The 11,998-nt window shown below is 37.2% G+C and overlaps 1 protein-coding gene across 1 annotated transcript in view; it reads left to right on the top strand.

Annotated features, from left to right (window-relative positions):
- SPEN (spen family transcriptional repressor) overlaps window positions 1-11,998 on the top strand; it is a 146,591-nt gene that overhangs the window by 49,979 nt on the left and 84,614 nt on the right. The gene's annotated exons all lie outside the window — the stretch shown is intronic.

Below are 11,998 nucleotides of genomic sequence, written 5' to 3'. Positions count from 1 at the left end.
GTAAGGTGGAGGGTCAGAGAAAAAGAGGAAGACCCCCAAAGAGATGGATCAGCCAGGTGACGTCATTGATGGCATCAAGTGTGGCGGCGGCAGTGAGGTTGGCCCAGGATCGGACATGGTTTCATTCTGCTGTGCATGGTGTCGCTATGAGTCGGTTCCAACTCGATGGCACCTGACACCACCACCACCACCAACAACAACCTTGTCTGGTAGCATAGTGATTACTAGTTGGGCTGCCAACCTCAAGGTCAATAGTTCGAAACTACCAGCAATTACTCGGGAGAAAGATGAGGTGTTCTGCTCCCGTAAAGATTTACAGCCTTGGAAACCCTGTGCAGGGTCACTATGAGTCGGAACCGACTCCACAGTACTTAAAAACAACAACAACCCTCTAGCCATGAATAATTTTCCCTCCTTTCACCCCTGCCCATAACCATCATAGATAGTTTCTTCTATCTTCTTCTTCTTCTTCTTCTTCTTCTTCTTTTTTTTTTTACTTTTTATAATATTGGTTTCATACTATGTTTGTCCTTTGGTGATTGACTAGTTTTACTAAGCATAATATTCTCCAGGAGTCTTTTTCTGCCACTGTGGGTTAACGTGCTAGACTGCAGTTAGTTTGAACCGCAAGATCAGAGGTTCATGCTCACCAGCCACTCCTTGGAAACCCTATGCAGGGTCGCTATGGGTCGGAACTGATTAGACAGTCCTCAATAACAACTACAATGTGTTCCAGGTTCAACCACATGAAATATTTCACAGATCCATTATTCTTCAATGTTTTGTAGTAACCTTTCTATTGATGGACATTTAGACTTTTTTTTTTTTTGCATCTTTTTGATATATCTCTTGTAGCCAGCTCTTTATTTTTCTTGACTGGTACATTTAATCCATTTACATTCAGTATGATTATCAGTAGGTTTGAATTGATTGTTGTCATTTTTCTGTGTGTGTTTTTGTGGTGTTGCTGGATTCTTTGTTCCACATAATTTTATTTGCTGAGTTCATTGTGTTTGTGAGTTTTCTTTTCATTTTTGGTTCTGTTGCATTAATGTTTACTAAATCTTTCTGGTTTTCCTTTTTTATTTTGATGTGCAGGTGTATATTTTTCTTTTAGATTGTCTTATAATGTATTAATTTTTCCCTGATTTAAAGCAGTGTGTTTTATCTTGAAATCTATTTGACTTCCTTGCCATTTGGAAGTTTTATTCCCTCTTTTTGTTTTGTAGTTGATTCTGTATACATTGCTACATCTCTGCTTCCATATTTCAGTCTTGTAGATTTGTTTTACTTTAAAATACTTTTATATTTGGATTTAGTTTTGTATGGTGTTGTCATGTATGCTAATCTCAGGTTGTTGTCTGCTGTTTTTGGTTCTCAGTCCAAAAAAAAAAAGTTTAGCCTTTTTTGTAAAGTTATTCTGGTCATTACAAATTCCTTTAATTTCTGTTTATCAGGAAATGCCCTAATTTCCTCTTCATATTTGAGGGACATCTTTCTGGGTATATGATTCTTGGTTGGCAATTTTTTTCTTTTAGAGTTTTGCATATGTTATTCCATTGCTGCATGGTTGCTGCTAAGAAATCAATTTAGTCTTATTTTGTTCTCTTTTGTAGGTAAGTTTTCATTTTCCCCAAGCTGCTCGTAGGATTCTTTCCTTGTCTTTGATTTTGGAACGTTTGATTATGATATGTCTTAGTGGTTTTCTTTTGGGATCTACCCTGTTAGAGGTTTGTTCGTCTTATATGCTTATCTTCTCATCTTTCATGATGTTAGGGAAGTTTTCTTCCAGCAGTTCTTCCACGGTTTTCTCTGCTCTTGTCTCTTCTTATTCAGGAATTCTGATCACCTGTAAGTTGTTCCTCATCATGGTGTCCCAAATAACTGTTAGGATTTCTTTGGATTTTTTCATTCTTTTTTCCCCCCTCATTGTTACAGCGTACTAGTATTGAGAGAATAGTCTTCAAGTTCACTAATTTGGACTTCCATTACTTTGCATCCACTTCTTTACCCTTTCTTTATATTGTCCATTTCTGAGATCTTAGTATTAATCTTCTGGATTTCTAATTGCAGGTTTTGTATTGCTTCAAAATTTGCATTTATTTTGTCTGTTTGTTGTAGTGTTTTCCTGAATTCTTCTAAAGTTTTTATTGTGTTCTCTTTGCTTACCTCAGTAATTGCATTCTGATTGTATCAATGCTAGTACTCTTGTTTCCCTGCTCTTTTATCTTCTCATCTTTACTTTTGGGTGATTTTTAGTAATTTGATCTCACATAGATGATTTGTAATTTTTTTAAAATCAAACTTTTCAAACCGTTTCTCAGGGAGAGATAGTCTGGAGGAGTCCACTAGTGTCAACTAATCCAGTAAATCTGGTTTTTTTCAGAGCTTGATTTCTGTTCTGTATTTTTCTCCCTTTCTGCCAGGACCCATGTATTATGACTCTGATTAGAATGATTGGTAGTGGTAACTAGGCCCCATCTAGTTCTTCTGGTCTCATTGTAGATGAGGCATGGTTTATGTAGACTATTAGTCCTGTAGATTAGTCTCTTCTCTGCATCTTTGATTTCCTTCTTTCTCCTTTGTTCTGGTTGAATAGAGACTAATAGTTGCATCTTAGATGGCTACTTGCAAACTTCTTATACCCCAGACACTACTCATACCTTTGGTACATAGAACATATACTTTATGAACAGTATTATGAGCAACTCAGCTGAGTTATTCCATAAGACTATGTTCCTAAGCCTTCAAACCCAGAAAACCAGTCTCAAGAGGTGTTTGGTTTTGGTTATATCTAAGAAGTATCTGTAACTGTGTGCTCTATGTGGTTCATTATATAAGGGTAAGTGAAATCCTGGTGTGGCCCTGTGGGATAATGCGCTGGGCTACAAGGTTGTTTGAACTGCAAGGTCGGTGGTTCAAGCTACCAGCTACTCCTCGGAAACCCTATACAGGGTTACTATGAGTCAGAACCAACTTAACAACAATAACAGGCAAAAAAAGTATTGCTTCTAGAGTTCCAGTTCATACATGCACAGGCTATTTCAAACAAAACATATTTAAACATATCGACAATCAATAGATGACTGCCAGACGAGTTATCTCTATAATACCCTTAGTCCGTGCCTTACAAAAAAGATCCAATCAAAATAGTGACTTCTAAGGGATCTGGAGTCCTGGTGTGGCACTGTGGGTTAATGCGCCAGAATGCAAAGTTGTTTGAACTGCAAGGTCTATGGTTTAGGTTCACCAGTTGCTCCTTGGAAACCCTATATAGGGTTGCTATGGGTCGGAACTGACTCAGAAGCACTTAACAACAAAGGGATCTGCTGGGCCAGTTAAACTCCAGGCAGAGAGGCCAGCTCAGAAGGTTCTGGAAGCTGTTTCTTGGAATTCCTAAGGTATCATCTTGAAAGATTTTCTCCAAGGACACAGGACACTCACAGGGGCTTATTAAGGAAGTTTTAAGAACATTGAAAACTGCTTTGGTGAGGAAAAGATCAGGAAAGTTGCTCCAAGGAATTTGTTTTCATCATGACTATGTGCCTTCTTATTTTTTGAGGGTAGCAAGGCTGTCCTATGAGAATTTCCTTGGGAAACCTTATCTCATTCACTTTCCAGCTCTGATCTTGCCTGCTCAGACTTCTTTTTCTTCCCCAAACTCAAAAAAAAACAACAAAAACAAACATTGAAAAAAGGAACATGATTTGAGTCTGTTGATGATACCAAAACTGCAATATTGATGTGTTGTTGTTAAGTGCTATCGAGTCACTTTTGATTCATAGTGACACAGGGTTTTCAAGGAATGTCTGTTGGCTTTAAACTGCCAACTTTACAGTTTTCAGTCCAGTGCTTATCCTACATTGCCATACCAGGACTACTCTATCTTGATGTAGTGTGAACCAAAGGAGCACAGAATTCTTCCAGTAAAGGTTTTAGAGATGGAAAAACTGTCTTCAGAAGTATATAGACCTAAATGGAGGATATATTGAGAAACAATAGCTTCACATTTTGATATTTTTTGTTTACTAAAGGGCTGTATGATTTTATAGCAATGCTTTTTGACTTCCCCTTGTATGGATACACATGCATGCATGCACTCACATACTTGTATGTACATATGCCTATAGATAATCTATCTGTGCATACACATGTACCCACATATTTATACCTTACACACATGTATGAAATTATATATTTGCATAACCACACACATATTTTGGTGTCTGTTGCAAAGTTATATTTGTCAGATGCTTTACTAAAAATGTCCTTTCCTCTATGTTCTTTTTAATTTACTTTGATCAAGCTCTATACACTTCACCGAAATTCAGTGTTACCTTTTCCATCAACAAAAATAAATTTGTACTGTTTCAAGAGTGACACCCTGCTTCCTCCATCCCTGGTAACTGCTAGTGAGCATTGGTCTCTGTGTATATATTTATTTGTTCTTATAAAAGTGAGATCATACTGTGTTTATCCTTTTGTAAATAATTTCACTCAGCATAATGCCCTCCAGATTCAGCCACATTATATTTTAAGGACTCATCATTATTCTTTATGGTTGTTTAGTATTCCATTGTATGTATGTACCACATTTTGCTTGATTATTTCTTTTTGAATAAGAAACAACTTGATGATGGAAGGATGGAAACTTAGGAAATACACTAAGCCATTGGTATAGTTTGACAAAATAGATTGAGTTTTAAGTGAGTATGTGGCTACATTAATTACTTTTTCTTAGAGATTGATATTCTCATTTACAATCCTATAACTCTAACGGTAAAACTTTGAGATCTTGTTAATTAGAAATAGTACAGTATATAATAGTGATCATAGCAGTTCATATGTATTCTTTTAATGCTAGGAGTTCAGTGGGCAAAGAAGATGTATGAGTATATGTAAAATGAAAGCGTTTTTTAAAATCAGTGTAGTGAAATTCTGTTGTCCTATTTCAAGAATGCCTCAAAGATTGATCTTTAGTTTGAAGGACTTTGAAAATGAATCATGAGTCAATATTTTTCCGTGGTTATTAGTAGGTTTAGTTGTAAAATACGGGGTTAACACTAATTATTACATGCCTATTGATAATCACCCAGCCAATAATTATTGAGAACAGTATATTCTGGAAAAAATTAATTGATTTCTAGCATATTAGGAGCTCTGGTAGTGTAGTGGGTACGAATTGGGCAGCGAACTGTAAGGTCAGCATTTCGAAACTGCCAGCTGCTCGGTGGGAGAAAGATGAGGCTTTCTGCTCCCATAAAGATTTATAGACTCGGAAACCCTGTACAGGGTCACTATGGGTCAGAACTGACCCGACAGCACTTAACAACAACAACAACAACAACAGCATATTAAGGATCTTTTGTTGTTGTTGTTAGATGCCATCAAGTTGGTACCATCGCATAGCGACCTTAGACACAGCAGAACGACACACTGCCTGATCCTGGGCCCACCTCACTACTGTTGCCACACTTGAGTCCGTCAATGCTGCCACTTGGTCAGTCCATTTTGTTGGGGGGTTTCCTCTTTTTCTCTGATCCTCCATCTTACCAAACATGATATCCTTCTCCAGTGACTGGTCCCTCCTGACAATATGTCCGAAGTATGAGAGACGAAGTTTGGCCATCCTGGCTTCCAAGGAGCACTCTGGCTGCACTTCTTCTAAAACAGATCTATTGGTTCTTTTGGTAGCCCATGGCACTTTCAGTATTCTCCTCCAACACCATAACTCAAAAGCATCAATTCTTCTGTGGTCTTTCTTATTCACCGTCCAGCTTTCGCATGCATATAAGGCTATAGTGACCGTGTATAGGGTTTCCAAGGAGCAGGTGATGAACTTGAACTGCTGACCTTGCAGTTCAAATAACTTTGCAGTGTGGTGCATTAACCCACAGCACCACACCAGGACTCTATTGAGTACCTAGAACTATATAATTAATGCTGAGACAGGGTCAGAATTCATATCAATGCTTTTAGACCATTAATATACTGAAACTATATGCTTTAGGGAACTGTTAAGACTGTTGTTATTATTAAGTACTGTCGAGTCAGTTCTGACTCAGAGCCACCTTGTATAGGGTTTCCAAGAGCAGCTGGTGAGTTTAAACCACTCACCTTGTGGCTCAAACTGACGTTTGAAGTCCATTGATTTATTCCGCAGCACCAGTGCTATATAAACTGTCAAATATAAAACCAAAAGCCAAACCCATTACCATCGAATTGACCCTGATTCATGGTGTCCCTGTATAGGGTTTCATACCCTATAAATCTTTATAGGAGCAGTGTCATCTTTCTCCAGAGGAGTGGTTGGTGGATTTGAACTGTTGACCTTGTAGTTAACAGTCAGGTGTTTATCCTGCAATACTATAAGGGCTCTATATAAGGAGATCAAATATTTTAGAAAACTTGAAATAACTTGGTAATTTTTCATTCTTTCTTGAAAAATTTAGACAAGTAAAATATATGCTCAATTTAGTATCATTTTAGTGATGATGAGAATTTTTGACCAAACAAAACCCATGTAGCTTTTTGTTTTTATTTTGTCTCTCAAAAACAAACTTACTACACAATAAAATATTAAAAAAAAACAAACAATCAAAAAACAAACTTACTAGATTGGTGTGGCACTGTGAGATAAAGCACTGGACCATAAGGTCAGTTTGAACCACAAGGTTGGTGGTTCAAATTCACCAACCACTCCTTAGAAAACCTATACAGGGTCACTATGAGTCAGAACTGACTTGCCGGCACTTAACAAATACAACAACCTCTCATTTGTCAGTTTGTCATACCGTGGTGGCGTAGCTTTATTATGATGCTAGAAACTATGTCACTGGTATTTTACATACCAGCAGGGTCACCCATGGAGGACAGGTTTCAGTGGAGCTTCTAGACCGAGACTAGGAAGAGGGAGAGGCAAACCATTTCTGAATAGTTAGCCACTAGAAACCCTATGAATAGTAGTGGAACACTGTTAACTGTAGTGCTGGAAGTTGAGCCACTGAGGTTGAAGGCACTGAAGAAGAGCTGCCTCTTTAAAGTGAGTTGACTTTAATTATATAGATGGGGTTAAGCTTTCAGGAACTTCATTTGTGGATGGTATACAACTCAGAATGAGAAGAAACAGCTTAAAAACATTCATTGATAATTGGAACATGTAATATATGAAGTAAGAATCTAGGAAAAATGTAAGTTGTCAAAAATGAAATGGAATACATAAAGATTGATAGTCTAGACATTAGTGAGCTGAAATAGATTGGTATTGGCCATTTTGAATCTGACGGTTACATGGTTTACTGTAACAGGAATGACAAATTGAAGAGGGATGGCGTCAACATTTACCATCAAAGTGAGCATTTCAAGATCCATCTTTAAGTACAATGCTATGTGTGATAGGATGATATCCATAGACTTGTAAGGAAGAAGTTCAAAGTGTGCACTGCAGGCATTGGCAAAGAACAAGGCTCTGGAAATTGATGGAATACAGATTGAACTCTTTCAGCAGACTGATGCAGCACTGGAGGCACTTACTCATCATCTATGGCAAGAAATTTGGAAGACAACTACTTGGCCAACTGATTGGAATAGATGCATATTGTGCCCACTTCAAAGAGAGGTGACCCAATGGAATGTGGAAATCATTGGACAGTGTGTGTCATTAATACCACATGCAAGTAACATTTTGTTAAAGATAATTTAAAAATGGCTGTAACAATACTTTGACAGAGAACTGCAGAGGTTCAAGTTAGATTCAGACAAGGATGTTAAACGAATACTGTTGTTGACGTAAGATGGATCTTGGCTGAAAGCAGAGAATATCAGAAAGATACTTACTTGTGCTTTATTGCTTGTGCAAAGGCTTTGACTGTGTGGATCATGACAAACTATGGACAACATTGTGGCGAAAATAGATATTCCAGAGCACTTAGTTGTACTCGTGAGGAAGGAACCTGTACATAGACAAAGAGATAGTCATTTGAACAGAACAGACACTGACTGGTTTAAAATCAGAAGAGCTGTTCTTTCTCCAGGCTTATATTCTTTCACCATACTTACTCAGTCTGTATGCTGAGCAGATAATCTGAGAAAATGGATTATATGAAGAAGAACATGGCATCAGGAGTGGAGGAAAACTCATTAACAACCTGTGATATGCAGATAATACAATCTTCTTTGCTGAAACCTGAAGAGGACTTTAAATGTTTACTGATGATGAGCAAAGACCACAGCTTTCGGTATATATGGGTTGCACCTAATATAAAGAAAACAAAACTCCTCACAACAGGAACAATAAATGGAGGAAAGATTGAAGTTGTCAAAGACTTAAATTTTTCTTGGCTCTACCATCTTCACTCATGGAAGCAACAGTCAAAAACTCAATTTATTCTTTTAGGCAAATCTGCTGTAGAGTGTTCAGGAGCAAAGATACCAGTTTGAGGACTAAGGTGTGCTTGACCCAACCCTTGATATTTTCAGTACCCTCATATACGTGTGAAAGTTGGACAGTGAATGCATTTAAGTTGCGTTGTTGGAGAAGGATATTGAAGGTTCCATGGACTGCCAAAAGAACAAACAGATCTGTGTTGGAAGAAGCACAGCCAGGATGCTCTTGCGAAGCTAGGGTGGTGAGACTTCGTCTCTCATACTTCAGACATGTTATCACGAGGGACTAGTACCTGGAGAAAGACATCAATCATGCTTGTTAAAGTGGAGAGTCAGTGTAAAAGAGGGAGATCTCTAAGGAGATGGATTGGCACAGTGGCAGTAGAAATGGGGTCAATTATGAGGATGGCACAGGACTGGGCATCATTTCATTGTGTTTGCATAGGATTGCTGGGATCAGAACTTATTCAATGGAACATAACAGTTTGTTGACTAACTAAATTGTATCAGTAAAATTAAGTGTAACAAGTATTGCTGTGGAGTAATTAAATCAAAATGACCAAATCTTACCTGTGTTTCTCTAACCGGTGGGAATGTTGTCGGCTTACAGTGAGGCAGAATACAGATGTTTAATTTTCTGTAAAATGAAGATTTTTTTCCCCCCATGAAGGGAATTAAAAAAAAATCTTTAAAAATTTATAAACATCCACTTTATATACTTGAAAAACAACTTCATTAAATCTTGACAGTGTAAAAATAAATGTATTAAACTGAGATGAATGTAAGAGAAGTGACTCAATCAAATGATTCATATAGGAACACATCTTAAAATACAATGCCAAAAAATGTTAACACTTAATGCCAACCAAATATTCTTCACTTAGTGTGTTGTCACTCAAAACTGTCTTAACAGTTTCTTGTGCAGCAGATTTGCCCAATGTAATAAATATGTCGTTTGATTTCCTGACTGCTGCTTCCATGAATGTTGATGGTTGATCCAAGCAAAATGAAACTTGAAAAGACAAAAAAAAAAAAAAAAAAAAAATCCAAGGAATTTGGAAGACAACTACCTGGCCAACTGACTGGATGGAAGAGATCCATATTTATGCTCATTCCAATGAGAGGTGACCCAACAGAATGAGGAAATCATTGGACAACATCACTGATATTCATTCCATGCAAGTAAAGTTTTACTAAAGGTGATACAGAAACATCTGCAAGCTTACACTGACAGAGAACTTCCAAAGGTTGAAGCCAGTTTCAGAAGAGGACGTGGAACGAGGGATATAATTGCTAACAAATAATCAGAGAAGCTGGATTATATGAAGAAATATGTGGCATCAGGATTTGAGGATGGCTCATTAACAACCTGTGATATACAGATGATACAACCTTGCTTGCTGAAAGCCAAGAGGATTTAAAATACTTATTGATGGAGATCAAAGACCATAGCCTTTGGTATGGGTTATACCTCAATGTAAAGAAAACAGAAATCTTTACCACTGGACCAATAAATAGCATCCATAAAAGTTGCAAAGTAAATTAGGTAGTCATAAATGACTATTGAGATCAGTAAAAGTATAGGATAAAAGGAAGATAGGAGAATTCTGTGAGTAGGTAGGTGCACACACATGGTATTTTAGAGAAGAAGATAGTCATGAAAAGCCTCTTTGATAAACTTCAAGCAGATAATTGAAGACAGTTAGAAAGTAAAGTGTATGTATCTGGAGGGAAGAATGCTTTTAAGGAGCAAGAACATTAAGTACAAAGACAAGGAAGGCAAGGGTTTTTGCCTGAACCACCAAAAGCATAAAATTGCCATTTATTGAGGTTTGTGAGTGTAAGTAGGGCCAGAATCAGGTGTTTTAGTGGGCATATTAGGTTTGAGATGAAGATTAGAAATCTGAGAGATACCAATACAATAGATATTTTGCTGGATGATAAGAAATGAAAGTCTAAATGTTGATGAACAGTTGAATGATTTCCAGTTTAAGCCTTTTAAAAATAAGGGATACCGTGAACATTCATGTGTGGACATTTGACTTTTATTTATTTTTTGTATAAATACCTATCAGTCAAATGGCTGATTTGTATGGTAGATGTATGTTTGGCTTTTAAGAAATTACCAAATTATTTTCTGAAGTGATTATATTATCCTATATTCTCTCAGTACAGCTCCAGTTGCTTCACATCCTTGTCAATATTTGGTATGCTGCTATTGTTAAGTGTTGCCGACTCAGTTCTGACCCATAGTGACCCTGTATAAAGGTTTCCTTGGGGTGACTGGTGAGCTTGAACTGCCCACCTTGCGATTCAAATGACTTTGTAGGAGTCATTTGTAGCATATTGTAGCATAATGTAGCACATTAACCCACAGTGCCACACCAGGACTTCAATATTTGGTATAGTCGGTCTTTTTAAATTTTAGCTATTCTGGTGGATGTAAATGGTATATTACTGTGTTTTTCTTTTGCACTTCACTACTACTGTCCTGGTCTCTCACCCTGATAAAACAAAACACCAAATCTGTTACCAGAGATTCATTTCTACTCATACTGACCCTATAGGGCAGAATAGAACTGTCCCATAGGGTTTCCAAGACTGTAACCACCAACCACATCTTCTCCTATGAAGTGGCTAGTGGATTTGAACCTCAGACCTTTCAGTTAGCAGTCACTTAACCATTGTGCCACCAGAATTGTTGTTAAATGCTTTCAAGTTAGTTTTGAGTCATAGCGACCCTATATATGGTTTCCTGGAGCAGCTGGTGGATTTGAACTGCCAACCTTGTGGTTCAAAGTCCAGTGCTGATCCTACAGCAAGCATCACACCAGGAGTCCAAATTAGAGTCGGAGTCCCTTAATGGATCTTATACTTCAGCTGTATAGTTCATTCTTAAATGCTTATTTGCCATCTGTGTATCTTTTTTGGTGAAATGTCTGTTCAAATCTTTTTGAAGTCATTTTTAAATGAATTGAGCTGTAAGAATTATTCATATATTCTAGATCTGAGTCATTTGTCAGATACATCATGAGGTATTTTAAGCATTTGTATAAAAATAATTAAATTTCTGTCAATTTTGTGTCTGAATTAAAAAGATAAATTTCATCAATTCCTTTGCACCAAGTAAAACTGGATTTTAGTACTGCATTTTCTTATAGTAACATAAATCGTAGGACATAAGAAAAGGGCTGATTTCTGATAACAGCTTTTTAATAAAAAGTGTACAATTATTTGGATTGTCAGCAAATAAGCGTGCTTTGTTTAGAAGTGCTTGTGCCTGTCTTTCTGCAATGTCAAATTATAAATACATAACATTTAATTACTAACACCTCAGGAGCTCTGGTAGCATAATGGTTACAAATCAGGCTACTAACCTCAGGGTCAGCAGTTCAGAACTACCAGCTACTCTGCGGGAGAAAGATGAGGCTTTCTGCTCCTGTAAAGATTTATAGCCTTGGGAACCCTGTACAGTGTCACTGTGAAACGGAACCGACTCCATGGCATATCACCACCACCACCACCACCAATAATGAACTTTAGAGAATTATCATCAAAGTTTTATTTTATTCTAAATAATTATTTCTTAGAGATATATTCTTCAAAGTACAAA

This window comes from Chrysochloris asiatica, unplaced genomic scaffold, assembly GCF_000296735.1.
Source record: "Chrysochloris asiatica unplaced genomic scaffold, ChrAsi1.0 scaffold00090, whole genome shotgun sequence".
In the NCBI taxonomy this organism is placed as follows: domain Eukaryota; kingdom Metazoa; phylum Chordata; class Mammalia; order Afrosoricida; family Chrysochloridae; genus Chrysochloris; species Chrysochloris asiatica.
This window is presented reverse-complemented; position numbering and strand designations above follow the sequence as displayed.